The sequence below is a fragment of the Ornithorhynchus anatinus genome, chromosome 7 (genome assembly GCF_004115215.2).
Source record: "Ornithorhynchus anatinus isolate Pmale09 chromosome 7, mOrnAna1.pri.v4, whole genome shotgun sequence".
NCBI classification, from domain to species: Eukaryota; Metazoa; Chordata; class Mammalia; order Monotremata; family Ornithorhynchidae; genus Ornithorhynchus; species Ornithorhynchus anatinus.
Window position 1 is genome coordinate 53,723,770 of NC_041734.1, and position 18,316 is coordinate 53,742,085.

The following is an 18,316-nucleotide window of genomic DNA, read 5'->3' on the forward strand; positions in this document are numbered from 1 at the left end:
CAGAAGAGGTAACTGAGGCACAGAGAAGTTAAGTGACTTGCCCAAGGTCACAGCAGAAAGTGGCCAAGGCAGAATTAGAATCCAGGTCCTCTAACTCTCAGGTTCAGTCATTCATTATCAACAATTTAAGCAAAACATCTATAGAAATCTCCATCTAGACCTGCCTATCAAGCTAAGAAGCTCACCTACCAGATAGTGGGACATCTGAATATTCAGACGGCCACCAGGGATTATTCAGATTCCTACCAAGATTCAGGAGGAAAATGGTCCAGTTAACATCAACATAGCTGGAGAGTAGAGAGTGAGGATGACTCTGCCTATTAATACATGATACGGATCCCAGGGTAGATAGTCACCCTGAAGCAATCTCCTGTATCTGTTCTTCATAATAACAGGCAACTCCCTAGGACAGAATTGACATAACTGTAGAACACGCAGATCGTCTTCCCTGGCTGGGCATCTCGGGGTGAAAGTTCACTGAGGGCAGTGAATTTGTCTACCAACTCTGTTGTATTCTCCCGAGCCCATAGCATGGAGCTCTGTACATAGTAAGTGCTTTATAAATACCATTGATTGATTGATTGATGGATTGAAAGGCTAAATATGGAAACTATTTGGCTGCTGTCACCATGGCAGCAGGTCCCATGTGCCACCACTCCAATCCTTTTGGAAGCTATGGCAGCACAATCTGTAGCTCTCGGCCACTTTCTATGTTTGGCTTCTTCGGTTCAGGAGGTTCAGCTTACCCTGCCCGGTTGAGGAGCTCCTGTCAGGATGGAGCAATATGGACTTCAACATAATCTTTGAAGAAGTCAGTCCTGCAGTCAGAGCTCTGGAAAAGCCCAAATATTTAAATTTGAATTAGCTGATTTCTTTAGAAAGAGACTAAAAGTCAGTCAATTGTATTTATTCAACACTTACTGTTGTGCAGAGCACTGTACTAAGAGCTTGGGAAAGTGCAATATGACAATAAACAGATACATTCCCTGCCCACAACTAGCTTACACTCTAGAGGAGAAGGAAGATATTAATATAAATAAATTACAGATATGTACATAAGTACTGTGGGGCCGTGAGGGGGAATGAATAAAGGGAGCAAGTTGGGATGATAAAGAAGGGAATGGGAGAAGAGGAAAAGAGGGCTCAGTCAGGAAAGGCCTCTTGAAGGAGATGTGTCTTCAATAAGGCTTTGAAGGTGGGGAGAGTGATTGTCTGTTGGATATGAGAAGGGAGGGCATTACATGCAGAGGCAGGATGTGGGCGAGAGGTTGGCAGTGAGGTAGCCGAGACTGAGGTCAGGAGAGGAATCTGAACAGATATTTTCTCAATATTGGGAATGTTGTGAGAATATCACAGGATTTTAAGGAGTCCATCACCATCACCTTGCTCCCTACTGCCTCACCTCCTTTCTCTCCTAACAGCCCAGCCCGCACACTCTCCTCCTCTGCTGCTAACCTCCTCACAGTGCCTCATTCTCTCCTGCCTCATCGTCGTCCCTGGTCAACATCCTACCTCTGGCCTGGAATGTCCTCCCTCCTCACGTTTGCCAAACTAGCACTCTCCCCCCCCTTCAAAGCCCTAAGGAATGCTCACTTCCTCCAGGAGGCCTTTCCAGACTGAGCCCCCCTTTTCTTCTGCTCCTCCTCATCTCCCCATAACCCCGACTCCCTCCCTCTGCTCTATCCACCTCCCGGACCCAATGTCAAGCAGGGGCTCTGTCCAATCTGATTATCTTGTATTTGGTACGGTGCTTGGCACACTGCAAATAACAAATATCACTGTTTACCATTAAATGATAATGATGAACCTTAGAGGGAGATTTACATGAAGTAAAATGGGTCCGGAGCCAGAAATCAAAACCCTATAAGTCCTGAACAGGGAGTTCCGCAAAAGGGATATTTTCATGATTAGGCTTACAGCCCTGCAGCTGGAGAGAGAAGCAGATATTATTTAACAATTTTATAAATGAAAACCTAAAGAATGACTGGTCCTTGGTACCGATTCAGTCATTTCTGTCACACTCATTTCCCTGTCCAAATATATCTTCAATAGCCACACATAAATCTTTTTTTCATAAATACTACAAAATGGTTGCCTGAATAAACTGGGAAATTATATCTTATAATGAATGCGAATTGTGGCTTCAGAAACAAATAAATCACCCAACCTGCCTTTAAATCAGCACCCCTATTCCCAGTTTACCGGTGGTGGCAAACTGATATTGAAATAAACTGATGACTTCCAATCTTCAACCGAGATGCCTTTCTTTCTATTAAATTCCACAGTCTCCCATCATGCACGGGCTTGTAGGCATCTGGCTTTGGAGCCTCGGCAATTGAAAGTGAACTGAGGAGTGTGCTTGGTGACCCAGAAACAGACTTTAAGTGAGACTGAATCCCCTATGCACCAATCTGCCCATAGTTACAGAGACAGCTAATATACTTAGGAATAAAGAAAGCCCAGGAAGGGAAAATGTGGCACTCTGAGGAGAGCAATTGGTAAGACTTACTGTCATTTCAAAGTGTAATTTTTCTCTGAATCTAAGAATTATGTCTTCTCGAAGACTTATTCTGAAGAAGCCCAATGATTTTGGACACTGGGGACCATTCATGTTTTTTCTCTCTGTAAATCATCCCGTTCCCTTCAAAAAGCTCCTTAGTGATTTTTTTTCCTTGCCAGATCAGTTTTATTTTTATACCTTTTTGACCACATGACTGTTTAGGTAAATTTCTATTTTCCCGCCTGGGCAAAACACTTTAAACTTCCCTTAAGTACTGACACATTTACGACCCCAATTTCTCTTAGCTGTCTCATCTCAGATTGATCAGAGGTTGCAGAGGGAGGAAATGTCCGAGGGAAAAAAGTTGTAAAGCATTCTGAGTTTCCTTTCTAAGACAGGGAAAGAGAGGGCCTTATCTCTAGTAAAAACAGGCCCTTTAGTTGAAGGATGACGTGTCGACTGATCAAACAGGGTCCGGAATTCCAGGCGTGCCTAGATACTGCAGTAGGAAGCTGAGGAGATGGCACAAAGATCTTATGATATTCTGGAACTGTATTTACCCAAGCGCTCGCTACAGTGCTCTGCATATATTAAGTGCTCAGTAAATACCACTGATTGTTTGGTTGATAAATACAGCTCTGTTTGGTGTTCAGGGAGGGAGGGGGAAGGGGCTTAGAAGAATGCCTGGGACATTCATTCAATCTTTCAATCATATTTATTGAGTGCTTATTGTGTGCAGAGCCCTGTACTAAGCACTTGGGGGAATATAACGTGAGTGTTTAACAAATACCATAAAAGAAACAAAACAAAACCCCATCTAAACCAAGCCACTAGGAAAGATTTCTTGGAATGAGGGGTTTGGGGGAGCATCTGGGTGTGGGTTCGGGAATAGTTATAATTCACAATAAAGATAAAACCAAAGTGCATTGATCTAGTCTTTCCCACTGAATCAATCAACTGATCAATCAACAGTGGCATTTACTGAGCACTTACTGAATACAGAGCACTGTACTATGGGCTTGGGAGAGTCCAATATCACACTTAGCAGACATGTTCCCTGCCCACAAGGAGTTTACAGTCTAGATTGGGAGACAAACATTAAAATAAATTGCAGATGTGTACGTAAGTGCTGTGATGGTCTGTCTTAGTCCTTTCTTAGCTTAGAGAACAATTATATTTGTTAGATTGCTGGAGAGAGTGGACGAATCAGAAAGAGGCCACCGTAGGACAGCGGGGCTCAAGAAAGGAGGTGGAGATGGAGAGAAAGAGAAGCAGGATTGCAGGTCTACATGGGAGTCCTCCGTTGGGAGGAGGAAAAGGAAGAAAAGCAGAGTTAAATAAATCAATGGTATTTACTGAGTTCTTATTGTGTGCAGAGCACTGCATTAATGGCATGGGAGAATACAACAGAATTGGCAGAGATGCTCCTTGCCCAGAAGGAATTTAACAGTCTAGAGGGGGAGTTTATAGTCTATTTGCAATGTAATAATAATGACTGTAGCATTTGTTAAGTACTTACTAGGCACTAAAATCATACTAAGCATTGAGCTTGAAATAATAATAATGATATTTTTATGCAATGACTATCTGTCAAGCACTAGGGTAGGTAAAGGATAATCAGGTCCCACTTGGGGCTCATAATTTAAGTGGAAGGGGGAATAGATATTGAATCCCCGTTTTGCAGATGAGGAAACTGAAGTACGGAGAAGTGAAGTCCCTTGACCAAGGTCATACGGAAGATGAGTGACAGAGCCAGGCTTAGAACCCAAGTCCTCTGACTCCCAGGCCCATGCTCTTTCCACTAGGAAGTCATCATAGTCCTCCTCTTCCTCTCTCTCCCCCTCCCCTTCCTCCTTGTTCATCGAATGCCTACTGGGAGCTTGGAAGCATACAGTAAAAGTACCAGATGAAATCTCTGCCCTCGAGTTCACATTCTAGTGGATAGGAATGGGCCGACACAGAGCATATATATAAGAGGAGATTTTGGTGAGAATTGAAGTAAGTAAAAGTGGAATAAACAAACTGAATGCTAAAGTTGGTAAATGGGATGGCATTACTAGCCAAAGCGGGCTTCGCTGGGGAATGTTTCCTAGAAGAGGAGGCCTTTTAGAAGGGTTTTAAAGTGGGGAGGGATGTGATTTTGTGGATTGGAGACAGGAGAGAGGCTGGAATCCTCTAGATAGGGAATGTATCTTGTACCGTATTCTCCCAAACACTAAGAACAGTGCTCTGCCCACAGTAAGCTCTCAGTAAATACGATTGACTCATTCTTTTTCCCATTTCCCTCAATACATGGCTTCTTCCCCAGACTCCTTTCCTTTACTCTGTTATGCCCAAACATCTCCTGCCAGTATTGGCTTTTCCTCCTGCTGGGATGGTCTAACAGATTTACCAATCTCCCAGAAACCAAAATAGCCCTTAACAACATGACTGTGTAGTCACTGTCTATAAGCCTACTTGACCTGAAAAGCCCCCTGTGCAGTAATTCCCCATATGCATTGGGAATTCCAGTGTGTAGATGATTTTTCTCATTCTCTGCAGTCTTGCAGCTCAATCCTAAACTCCTCAACCTTGACCTTAAGACCTTCTACAATATGCCAAGGTCTATCTGGCTTCCCTTCTGTAGCCCTTTTTCTCTACACTTTTCTTGAAGCAGCGTGGCTCAGTGGAAAGTGCACGGGCTTGGGAGTCAGAGGTCATGGGTTCGAATCTCTGCTCTGCCATTTGTCAGCTGTATGACTGTGGGCAAGTCACTTAACTTCTCTGTGCCTCAGTTACCTCATCTGTAAAATGGGGATTAACTGTGAGACTCACGTGGGCCGACCTGATTACCCTGTATCTGCCCCAGTGCTTAGAACAGTGCTCTGCACATAGTAAGCACTTAACAAATACCAACATTACTATTATTATTATTATTACACATACTTTCCTTCACATCTTCTATTTCTGTTATTTGGACTGTGAGCTCCATGTGGGACAGGGGCCGTATCTGATCTCATTATCTTGTATCTACCCCAGCGCTTAATGCAGCAGTTGGCCATACTAAATGTTTAACAAATACCACAATTATAATAGCAATTGTTATTATGATTACTCTTTTATTGTCATCATTTGCATCATTCAATTATTTTACTCCTGGTTTCGAGTCTTCTCCTATTCATTCCCTATCCCAGCGCTTAGGGCAGCAGTTGACCATAGTAAGTGTTTAACAGATGCCACAATTATGAGTCATTTTTTTATGGTTATTATTTCTATCATTCAATTACTTTACTCCTGGCTCCAACTCTTCTCTTATTCATTCAGTAGTATTTATTGAGCGCTTACTATGTGCAGAGCACTGTACTAAGTGCTTGGGATGTACAAATCGGTAACAGATAGAGACAGTCCCTGCCTTTGACGGGCTTACAGTCTAATCGGGGGAGACGGACAGACAAGAACAATAGCAATAAGCAGTCTCTAGTCTTAGAAAACCTCCTTTAGTTACCGATACAAATAATGTGTTCCACAATCTAGCCACAGCTTTGGGCTGGGGAGAGGGAGGCATTGAGGTTAAGCCTGATTTTTTCAACTGCAGTCACTAAGACAACGACGACAGCACTTTGGCAGGAGGCAGAAAAACGGCTATGCCTCATATCCTAGAGCAATTCAGATTCTGAGATGACCACAATAGCAGTGGAATAGTAATAACTGCGGTGTCTGTTAACTGCTTACTGTGTGCCAGACACTGTGCTAAGCTCTGGGGAGATGCAAGCCAATGAGGCTGGACCCCATCTGCGCTCTAGTTGGGCACCGCATTCTTAATCCCCATTTTACAGATGAGGAAACTGAGGCCCAGAGAAGTTAAGAGACTTGTCCAAGGTCACACGACGGACAAGTGGCAGAGTCAGGATTAGAACCCACATCCACGGTCTTTCCACAAGACCTCATTGCTTCAGTGGAAAGCAGGAGCTTGGGAGAAGTTCGGGTCAAGGCAGAGGGAGATGATGTTAGAAGCACTGTGTTACCAAGATCACTGCAGGACTACATGGTCATGGACCCTGGCAATTCTGGGACCCTATCCTAGTCCTTCCTCCTTCACACAGCAAGATTCCCAACCTCCGTCAAAGCCCTCCTTAATCTTGGACTTAGTGGACAAAGAAGCACACTGAATGTTAGAAAATACCCAAAGATAGATAAAAAAAGATGATACCGGGTTGATAGATGCTGAAATGACAGATCAAAGAATCTCTGACTCATCGTCAGCAATCTTGGCCTGTCGGCAGGCATCCACCTATATTGGATTTTGGAGAAAATGTTTTCCACTAAATAATGATAACAGTTGTGGTAACTGTTCAGTACTTTTTAGGTGCACTGAAACAAGTTTCAGTGGTTGTTACATTGTAAGCACTTGGCAAATATCACAATTATTATTATTATCAACAAGTAAACAAGTTTCTTTTAGACTGAAAGATCTTTGGAAATTAGGGAAATAGCTCAGACTTACTGCAAACTCAGATCATTGGAAAAAATGAATTTCTCTTCTTTTTTTAACTCCTCTAGTTTACAAAAGATCTGCATCTGGATCACAGGTCTTCTTAGATATTAGAGAATGGGTGAAGGTTTTTCAGGGCAAAACTATGGGAATCAAAAAGTGGTTCACCAGTTCACTTTCTGAACTCAAAGGGTGTTTATATCATGTACTGATTTTTTCAGGAAAGATCTATAGTGAAACATCTCCCAACCGTACCTAAACCTCCATTAAATGAATCCAAGTATAATTCATAGAAGCTGATTCCTGGCATTGCCTTCCTTGATCATGGAAGATAATAGTAAAAATAGCATACTATACTATATATTTATTCCTGTGGGTTCTGAAATCAGAAAATAGGAGTTCATTTTCTAAGAAATTTGATCTTTAACTTTTCCAGCTATTATTCCAAAAACAGCCGACTATAGCAAGTACTGGTCTGATACTCCCAAGAATACTGCATCCTAATTTAGTTGACACCTGGAAAGAGTTAAAAAAACAAGCCACAAGGTTAATTAAAGATTGGAAAATGGGACCTGTCAACAGAGGCTGAAGGAATTGTATTCTGAAAGCCTGGAGAAAAGTAAGGGTTGTGCTTTTCCAACATATAGAAGGGTTATTATTTTTCCAGGGTCTCTGCAGAGAACGAAACAACTGAAAATTATATCAAGCTACAGCATGATGGAATTAGGTTCACTCTGAGGAAATCTGCAATTTGCATCTGATAATAATAATTGCGGTATTTGCCAAGTGCTTACAATGTAACAACCACTTGGTTAGAAACAAAATAAGTAGATCAGATACTATACCTGTCCGACATGTAAGGGGAAGGGAAAACCGACATTGTAACCCCAATTTTACAGGTAAGGAAACTTAGGCCCAGAGAAGTCAGGTGACTTGGTCTAAGTGACACGGCAGGCAAGTGCCAGACTAGGATTAAAATCTACATCTCTTGACTCTGAAGTCAGTACTCCTTCTACTAAGCCATCCTGCCTCTCTGAAGATGATTGTTTATCAAATGTTAGGGGATAATGATCTCTTCTGTGGTTCCAAGATTAATGCCTTTCTCTAAGGCCATCTTATGGCCATTTTAATGCTTAATATGGAGAACGGCATGACCTAGTGGAAACAGCAAAGACCTGGAAGTCAGAGAACCTGGTTTCTAAACCCTGCTCTGACGCCTCTCTGCTGTGTGACTTTGGGCAAGTCACTTAACTTCTCTGTGCCTCAGTTTTCCTCACCTGTAAAATGGAGATTAAATCCGACTCCCTCCTACTTAGACTGAGAGACAAAGACTGTAACTAACTTGATTAACTTATATCTACCCTAGCACTTAGAACAGTGCTTGGCACATGATAAGTACTTAACAATACTTTTAGAATCTGTTACAGGAGGAGGTGGGCTAAGTGGGACGAGGAGTTGAAATCCAAATATGCAAAAATACAGTCCCTATGTGGAACAGGGATTGTGTCCAATCTGATGAACTTGTACCTACCCCAGTGCTTAGTACAGAGCCTGGCACACAGTAAACGTTTAACAAATACCGTAAAAAAGGTAATTGCGGTGCAGAGCACAGAGGAACAAAACCAATAAGAGCCACAGGTGCTGCCAAACAACAAAAGGCAGTGTGTACATACAATTCCTCATATGAGAGGAATAGTCTGTTCTCAAGTTAAGCTACTCAAGCACCTGGGGTGCTGCCTATCCAGCTGGTCGACTTTGACAGGATACTTTGTTGGGTCCCTTCTTCTCTTATGTTATCTGTAAAGTGCTGGGGTAGATACAAGCTAATAATAATAACGATAACAATAATGGCATTTGTTAAGTGTTTATTATGTATCAAGTGCCGTACTAAGCACTGAGTAGATACAAGCTAATCAAGTTGGACATAGCCCCCGTCCCAGATGGGGCTCACAGTCTTAATCCTCATTTTACAGATGAGGAAACTGAAGCATGGAGAAGTTAAGTGACTTGCCCAGGGTCGCACAGCAGAGAGGTGACAGAGCAAGATTAGAACTCAGATCCTTCTGATTCCCAGGCCTGTGCTCTATCCACTAGGCGACGCTGCTTCTTTATGAGCAGGCCACACACTTGCTTTGCCTTCACAGAGGTGGAGAGGAGTTATGCAGAGCCAACCTCACCCTGTCTCTCAGCAGAAGGCCCACACTGTGAGACACCTGAACAGGGTTAGACAGGCAGCCTACAGCCCTAGACTAGAATATCTGCGTCTTCTTCATCAGCAACACTGCTATTCATTCATTCAATAGTATTTATTGAGCGCTTACTATGTGCAGAGCACTGTACTAAGCGCTTGGGATGAACAAGTCGGCAACAGATAGAGACGGTCCCTGCCGTTTGACGGGCTTACGGTCTAATCGGGGGAGACGGACAGACAAGAACAATGGCACTAAACAGCGTCAAGGGGAAGAACATCTCGTAAAAACAATGGCAACTAAATAGAATCAAGGCTATGACCTCATGTTCTTCATTCTCCATGACTGAGTGGAAAGTTATTATTCTCACTTCTGCCATGCTGATGTGGCCTTTACTATTTACCTAATTCAATAAAGTCTAGGATAATAATGTTGGTATTTGTTAAGCGCTTACTATGTGCAGAGCACTGTTCTCAGCACTGGGGTAGATACAAGGTCGTCAGGTTGTCCCACGTGGGGCTCACACTTTTAATTCCCATTTTACAGATGAGGGAACTGAGGCACAGAGAAGTGAAGTGACTCGCCCACAGTCACACAGCTGACAAGTGGCAGAGTCGACATTCGAACGCATGACCTCTGACTCCCAAGGCCGGGCTCTTTCCACTGAGCCATGCTGCTTCTCTAAGATCTCTAGGATCTCAGATTCTCTAGGATCTGAAGATAATATTATATAATGATAATAATGGTACTGGGAAAGCACTTACTATGCGCCAAGCACTGTACTAAGAACTGGGGTAGATACTAGGTAATAATAATAATGATAATAATAATGGTAAAATTTGTGAAGCACTTACTATGTGCAAAGCACTGTTCTAAGTGCTGGGGAGGATACAAGGTGATCAGGTTGTCCCACGTGGGGCTCGCAGTTTTAATGCCCATTTTACAGATGAGGTAACTGAGGCACAGAGAAGTTAAGCGACTTGCCCACAGTCACACAGCTGACAAGTGGCAGAGGGGGGATTTGACCCCATGACCTCTGACTCCCCAGCCCGGGCTCTTTCCACTGAGCCACGCTGCTTCTCTCAGGTCAGATAGTCCCTGTCCATCGTGGGACTCATTATCCAGGTAGGAGGGAGAGTGGGTATTTACTATCTATTGTACAATGAGGATACTTGCATATAGGTAGGGTATGGATTTTTTTTTTGTAGTTTACCTTCATTTCTATCTTCGATTCATTTTTTAAAAATTCGGTTGCTATCTGCAACAACTCACGTTCTGTCTCTTTCTGAAGAACTCCCTTTAACCTGCCGCTTCTATTTGTTGTTGCCTGATCCTTGGGCAGAGAACATGCCTGCTTATTGTTATGTTGTACTCCAACAAGAGCTTAGTACAGTGCTCTGCAAACAGTAAGTGCTCAATAAATACAACTGAATGAAAGAATCCCTCCCCTCTTCTCCCTGTCCTGCAAAGCAGTCCCATGAACTCTTCTTCTTTTTACCCCTCTCTCTTCCTTCATTTCCCAACTCACTTCAGAGTCTGAACCAATAGAAGCCGCCCAGATCTCTCTCTCTCTGTTGACTTTTGACTCACATCCTCCCTCCTGCCTGGAAGTCCCTCATGTCCAGCAGACCTATCAATCAATTAATTTTATCCTCTCAGTGTTTTAGCCTCTCAGGAGTGTTTTAACCTCTCAGAGTTGCACCTGGAGAGTTTCCAGTACTCTACCGGTCTCGACTAGGGGAGGGAGCATAGAGAAGCAGCGTGGCTCAGTGGGAAGAGCCCGGGCTTGGGAGTCAGAGGTCACAGGTTCGAATCCCGGCTCTGCCACTTGTCAGCCCTGTGACTGTGGGCAAGTTGCTTCACTTCTCTGTGCCTCAGTTACCTCATCTGTAAAATGGGGATGAAGATTGTGAGCCTCATGTGGGGCAACCTGATGACCCTGTATCTCCCCCCAGCGCTTAGAACAGTGCTCTGCACATAGCAAGCGCTTAACAAATACCAACATAGTTATATCCATTCCATTCCTAACTTGGGCAGTGGTTAGCGAATGGAAGGCCATCTGCTACAAGTCAAAACTCCCCTGTGCTGGGCAGCAGCGGCACGGGAGAGAGTCGAGGGCAGAGACTTAAGTTTACTGCGCAGAAGGAGGCGATGGTAAACCACTTCCGTATTTTTACCAAGAAGACTCTGTGGAGACACTACCGGAATGATTACAGACGGAGGTGGGGCGTTCTGGGAGAGATCTTCCATGGGGTAGCTATGGGTCGGAGACGACTCGACGGCATAAGACAAGATTGGATGTTTACTATGTGCAGAGCACTGTACTAAGCACTTGGGAGAGTAGTAGACACATTCCCTACCCAAAGCAAGCTCTCACAGGTGGAGACAGACATTAATATAAATAAATTATTAGATGTGTATAAAAGTACTGTGTGACTGAGAAAGGAATGACCACTTTTCCCTCCATCTTCAAAGCCTTTCTAAAATTACTGGAGAGACACCTAATTCATCTTCCTTCTCTCCACTTTATTTCCCCTCTACTCCAACTCCAATACTTCCACATCACCTAAGTACTCACCTCCTCACATTCCTTCACCCTGTAGCACCTACATACATATTTTTGAACTCTGATGCTTCCCCTTCTTGTAATTTTTCCATGATAAATTGCCTTGGATAAATAATAGCCCGAGTGCCTATCTCTCCAGCTAGATTGTAAAATCGTTGAGGGCAGGGACTGTTTGCTCCTTCTTTTGTTGCCTCCTGAATGTTTAGTGTATTGTTTTGCATAGTGTCTCCTCTCAGTAATTACTACTGATGGATTGATTGTTGCTTCAAAGAGCAAAACCTCCCATTATTTCTCACTCCTCCTCTCTAGACTCCATCTCCCCCACTTTGGGTAAGCAGCATTGGTGCACACTATCTTAGTTTCTTCTGCCTTGGTTTCTCCGGTCCAGGAGATGCTGGATTTATTATTTTTTTAATTAAAATCCAACTGAAATTGTTTTCATTTATAAAAAGGTGAACCCAAATTTTAAAAGTAAAAAAACTCTATCGTCCTCCAACTTAAATATGCTTTTGAAGCTGGAAAACACATATCCCATATATATTTTTCTTTGAAGATGATTTTATTTGGAATTTGCTTCCCTTAGCTCTCACCTTTTCCTCTTTCAAAGCAGTTACCAAGAGATTCCAGGTGAAGCTGAGTTGAATAGGAATTTCAACCTCGGTTGGGAAAGTTATTGAGAAAGTAAATGGATAACTGCAAATCGCTGCAGGTTGGTCAGTCAGTCCGACAGCATGATTTACTGAGAATCTACTGTGTGCAGAATATTGCTCTATGCAGTGTTTTTTTTCTTTCTGGGCTCACCTTTTCTGCTGTTTTCTATGAGTTATCCTACCCTATTCCATGACCATTCCAATTAAAAGAAGCCGCTCACGTTTAGATATTTACCATTCAGAAGGTGTGTTTCATGGGTGAAATCTGAGAAACTCAATCCTTCTCATTTATCCTTGCTTGTTTGTTAGAAAATATAGATGGTGAAAAGGCCATTGGATGTCTGGCCAGAGCAGAAGATTTGTTAGTAATGGATTAGCTGATGATGATGATGATGACGGTTGTATGCACTAATTGCTTAATTATGTGCTAAGTGCAATATAAGCAGATCAGGAACAGATCGGGTTTCACATGGGGCTCACAATCTGAAAGGCAGCGAGAGTAAGCAGTTTAATCTGCTTTACTGATGTGGAAACTGAGGTACAGATCAGTTAAATGATTAGCAGAGTTGGGTTAGAATCCAACTCTCCTGATTCCCAGTCCCATGCTTTGGCTACATCGCTTATTCTCGCCAGTGTCCCTGCCCCATCACCAGGCAAGTCTAATAGAACTCACCAATATGTTACCAGAGGCAGGTTGAACTGTTGGTCCTAATTAAAGATCTTCACAAGCCTTTCAGGTTCAGTCCACTGGATGAAAAATCTTTGGCCTAGGAAGCCCAAGACATGCTGGAGCTGTATCCTTTTAATTGAACCATAATAATAATAATAATAATAATAATAATAACGGTATTTATTAAGCACTTACTCTGTTTCAAGCACTGATCAAAGTACTGGGGTAGATACAGACTAATCAGGTTGGACACAGTCCCTATCTCATATGGGGCTCATCCTCTTAATCCCCATATTAAAGATGAAGTAACTGAGGCACAGAGAAGTTAAGTGAATTGCCAAGGTAACGTGGCGGAGTGGGAATTAGAACCCAGGTCCTCCTGACTTCCAAGCCCATGCTCGTTCCACTAGGCTCCGCTGCTTCTATTGTGTTCAATTTACTGTTCACTTATTTCAGAACAGGTACTTACAGGAATCTCTCAAATAACAGATGCAATTTGCATCTGAAAATAGTCTTCACAAAGGGTGAAATGGCCTTTGTTTTAATGAGTTGCAGGACCTAGAAGGCTACCTAAAATGAGAGTAAGAGCAATCTTTCCATTGTCCCATCACACGATCTTGTTCATTTTTATATTGGTTTCAATTTAAGAAGAGAAAAAAAATAATAACCGACCCAATCATTTTCCAGGTGATTTTACAATCTCTATTCCCATTGCAAGAAGAATAAATCGAGGTGCTCAAATGCACTGGAATGGAGCAATGCAGTATCTGTTCTGGCAAGCTCCCAGTAAGGATTGAAAGCCTTGTTAGACCCCCTGAACTGTTTAATTAATGAGGTTTCTTTTTGGCTTTCCGAAAATCTGCAGAATGATTGTGAAGCCGTTTTAGCTCTAAGAAACAAAGATCTTATATTTTCTGGGTTGCCTCTCCTTTCCTGGCCTGCAGAAATACAATAATGTCATAGATTTGTCAAATTGTTTCTGGCTTGCGGGGAATCAGATGTTACCAGTAGCTTTGGGATGAGTGCTTTCCTTTTCTGCATGACTTCAATTGTCTATCTGTTTACACTGCAGAAGCTCTGTAATTTAATCGCACCGCAAAAGACAATCATTATGATTAAATCAAGTACTAGTTTAACAAGGTACACCTAATAAGCACCTCTGTTCATTCTACCTTGTACAAACAACAATCTTCCATTGTGCAACACATTCAGTCACTCAAAGTATGCATTTTACCCTAAACTCAGAAACTGGACACAACAAGCTGCCTCTTGATCACCTTTTTCCTTTGAGGAAGGGCTGAATCTGTGTCCTGGGGTATGAGTCCTCATTCCATAAGCCTATGCTAGACCTACAGTGAGCAATGCTTTCCTCTCTTTGCAGGCCTCCTGCGGGTTTTTGGTATACCACACTGCTGCTGTTGCATCTCTATAAGCACATGGGAAAAGAACATGAGAATCAGAAAATGCAACGGAAGGAAGGAAGGAAGGAAGGAAGGAAGGAAGGAAGGAAGGAAGGAAGGAAGGAAGGAAGGAAGGAAGGAAGGAAGGAAGGAAGGAAGGAAGGAAGGAAGGAAGGAAGGAAGGAAGGAAGGAAGGAAGGAAGGAAGGAAGGAAGGAAGGAAGGAAGGAAGGAAGGAAGGAAGGAAGGAAGGAAGGAAGGAAGGAAGGAAGGAAGGAAGGAAGGAAGGAAGGAAGGAGGGCAGTGAGAATAAGCAAAAAAAAAAGTGCCAAAAAAGAAAGTGGCCTCAAGAGAACAGGAAGAGAAAAACCAAAGGGGAAGAGAAAATAAGTAAAGAGTAATAAGGAAATAAGTAAAAGGACTTATTTCCAATAAGGAAAAGGACTTGAAAAGGAAGAAAATATGTTTTTACAGAAAAAAATTAGGAAAATCTAGGTCACTTTTTAAGTTGCTGTTTTCTTAGAAGAGAAAAACTGAAAATTAATTTCCTACTGTTTCATCCTTTTCTCTCTCTTTCTGTTGGATGTACCTCTGTCGCTTTCTAGTTGTTATTTTGGTTTTGACCCATTTCTCCTTTTCCAGTTCCTTCCTCTTTTTCTCATTCCCCGTAGGTGACTTTGTTTGTGGCCCCTTAGAGAATAGCCTTTATACCTTCTTGGTTGAAGGAATGTGGCTGAATAATGTTAGGAATTCTAAGCAGTCAAGTAGCTTTAGGCTTAGCGATGCTGTTGTTTTTTTAGAGAGAAAATGAGTGGGTTGGGATGTAGGGAGAATACATTTCTGAGAGCACTTAGAGCAAAAACACATGCACAAACAGGAGCCAAGCCCTTGGAGGTGAATTTTCTCCTTCTTCCGCAGTGTATCTGAGTGTGTATAAATGTATGCGCATAGGCCTTACCGTGTATCTGAATGTGTATATATGTATGAATATAGGCATAACCTCCTATTTGTGAAGTTTCCTTCCCTCTATTTCAAAGTGCCTCAGATTAAATCCCATATGCTGCACTCTGACAGATGGAGCTTCTCTCTCTTGGGATATTTCAAATCTTGGTGACTAGGGTCCCTTGCACCTCGGCCCCAGCTTCAATCATGCTGGCAACATTGTTTGATCAGACTTCCCGGCTGCAGGTTAAATTATGGGTAACATAATTACAGAGGGACGGGTGCTCTCTGTAAGCTTGTTGTGGGCAGGGAATGTGTCTGTTTATTGTAGTATTGTACTCTTCCAAGCGCATAGTACGGTGCTCTGAGAATACCACTCGGTGAATGAATCTTCAGGAGACGAGGGAATCCCAAGGAAGCCCAGGACATCCTGGAGACGAACCCTTTTAATTGAATAATAAAATGTCACCCCGCTAACATGCCATCCTGGGCCTTCACTCCTGACCTGCCCTGAGCTAGCAAGGCCATGAAGGGCTTAAGTAGTGGCAAGAGAACAATGGGAAGGCTACACTATGTCCATTAAGATCAATCGATCAATCCATCAATCGTATCTATTAGTTGTTTGCTGTGTGCAGAGCGCCATCCTAAGTGCTTGGAAGAGTATACAATATAAACAGAGTTGGAAGAGAACATTTCCTGCTTTCAAGGAGCTAAGAGTCTAGAGGGAAATAATAACTGTATTTGTTAAGCACTTACTATGTGACAAACACTCTTTTAAACCCTGAGGTAGACACAGAACAGTAAGATCAGATCCAATCCCTGTCCCGCACAGGGCTTAAAGTCTATGCAAGAGGGAGGTCTTTAATCCTCAGTCTTGCCTTATGGCGTCGAGTCGTCTTCAATCCATAGCAGCGCCACGGACACATCTGTCCCAGAACGCCCCACCTCCATCTACAGTCGTTCTGGTAGTGGATCCATAGAGTTTTCTTGGTCAAAATATGAAAGTGGTTTATCACTGCCTCCTTCTGCGCTGGAAACTTGAGCCTTCACCCTTGATTCTCATCCATGCCGCTGCTGCCCAGCATAGGTGAGTTTTAACTTGTAGAAGATTGCCTTCCACTTGCTAGCCACTGCCCAAGCTAGGCTACGGATATGCCTCGGCCTGACTCTCCCTCCAGAAGTCGAGACTGGTAGAGTACTGGGAACTTTCCAGGTGTGACCCTGAGAGGGGGAATCCTCATTCTACTGATGAAAAGATTGAGGCATAGATGTTATTATTAATAATAATAATAATAATAATAATCATATTGAGTGCTTACTGTGTGCAAAACACTGGGTCACACGGCACGCAGGGAAGGGAGCTGGGATTAGAACCCATGTCCCCCAACTCCCAGGCCCTTGCTCTTTCCATTGTACCACATTGATGCAAAAGGCTCCTTCATTTGCAGTGTTCTGGTGTTCGCTGGCTTCTCACGTTGGTTTGCCTTTACACGGTTAAGTCCTTTCTTCTCAGGCACTCATTCATTCATTCAGTAGTATTTATTGAGCATTTACTATGTGCAGAGCGCTGTACTAAGCGCTTGGAATGTACAATTCGGCAACAGATAGAGACAATCCCTACCTCAAGACGGGCTCACAGTCTAAATGCTCATCACCAACTGCTCAGCCCTCCGCCCTCTCCTCTCTTCCCTTCCCAGAGAAGCAGGGTGACTCAGTGGAAAGAGCACAAACATAGTAGTCAGGGGTCATGGGTTCTAATCCCAGCTCTGCCACCTGTCAGCTGTGTGACTTTGGGCAAGTCACTTAACTTCTCGGTGCCACAGTTACCTCATCTGTAACATGGGGATAAAGCCTGTGAGCCTCACGTGGGACAACCTGATCACCCTGTCTCTAGTCCAGCTCTTTGAGCAGTGCTCGGCACACAGTAAGCATTTAACCAATAATACCAACATTATTATTATTATTATCCCCACCCTCCCATCATTGGAGACTGTTAGCTTTCTGAGAGCCAGTTCATCCTTTATTCTATTCTTCCCTAGTGCTTAGCATAGTACATTTGTTGCACAGTGGCAGCAGTTTATTAACTTAATTTATGAATGAATGAAGAGGAGGTTTGAACAAAGCTGGGAGGAATTGACTTTCATTTTTTGTCTCTCATTTAGCCTTTGAAAGAATGCCTTCTCGGACTTAAACGCCAAGAGGAGAAATTGAGTTCTTCCAGGATACTCACGTGAAAACATCAAGGGAGGTTTGAAAATGTGTCCAGGAATAGCTTGGAAGAATTGTGGTTGCCCAAAGTTGGAGATGCTGCCAGCGGGAAAGTCACCCTTCCCCCATGCTCCTGAGACATTTTTTATGATATCTGTTAAGCGCTTACTCTGCGTCAACCACCGTTTTAAGTGCCGGGGTAGATATAAGTTAATCAGGTAGAGCACGATCCCTGTCCCGTGTGGTGCTCACAGACTAAGTCGGTTGGAAAATAAATATTGAATCCCCATTTTCCATTGGAGAAAACTGAAGCATGGAGAAGTCAAGTGACTTATCCAAGATCACACAACAGATAAGTGGCAGAGCCAGGATTAGAACCTAACTCCTCTGACTCCCAAGCCCGTGCTCTTTCCATTAGGTCATGCTGCTTCAAATTGACATTGCCTTAACTTGATGTAATATCCCACTTCCTAATTGCTCACTTTCCACCCTATTTAACTTTCCTTCAACATCACTGTAGTCCATACACCCTAAGCAGTTTGGTGCTCACTTTAGTCCCACCTCCCCAGCCCTTATGTACATAAAAGTAGCCATAATAATGGTGGTATTTGTCAAGTGCTTACTTTATGCCAAACACTATACTAAACCCTGGAGTAGATCCAAGATAATCATTTCCTGCAGAGGGCTCACAGTTGCAGTAGGTGGGAGAAAAGCTACTGAA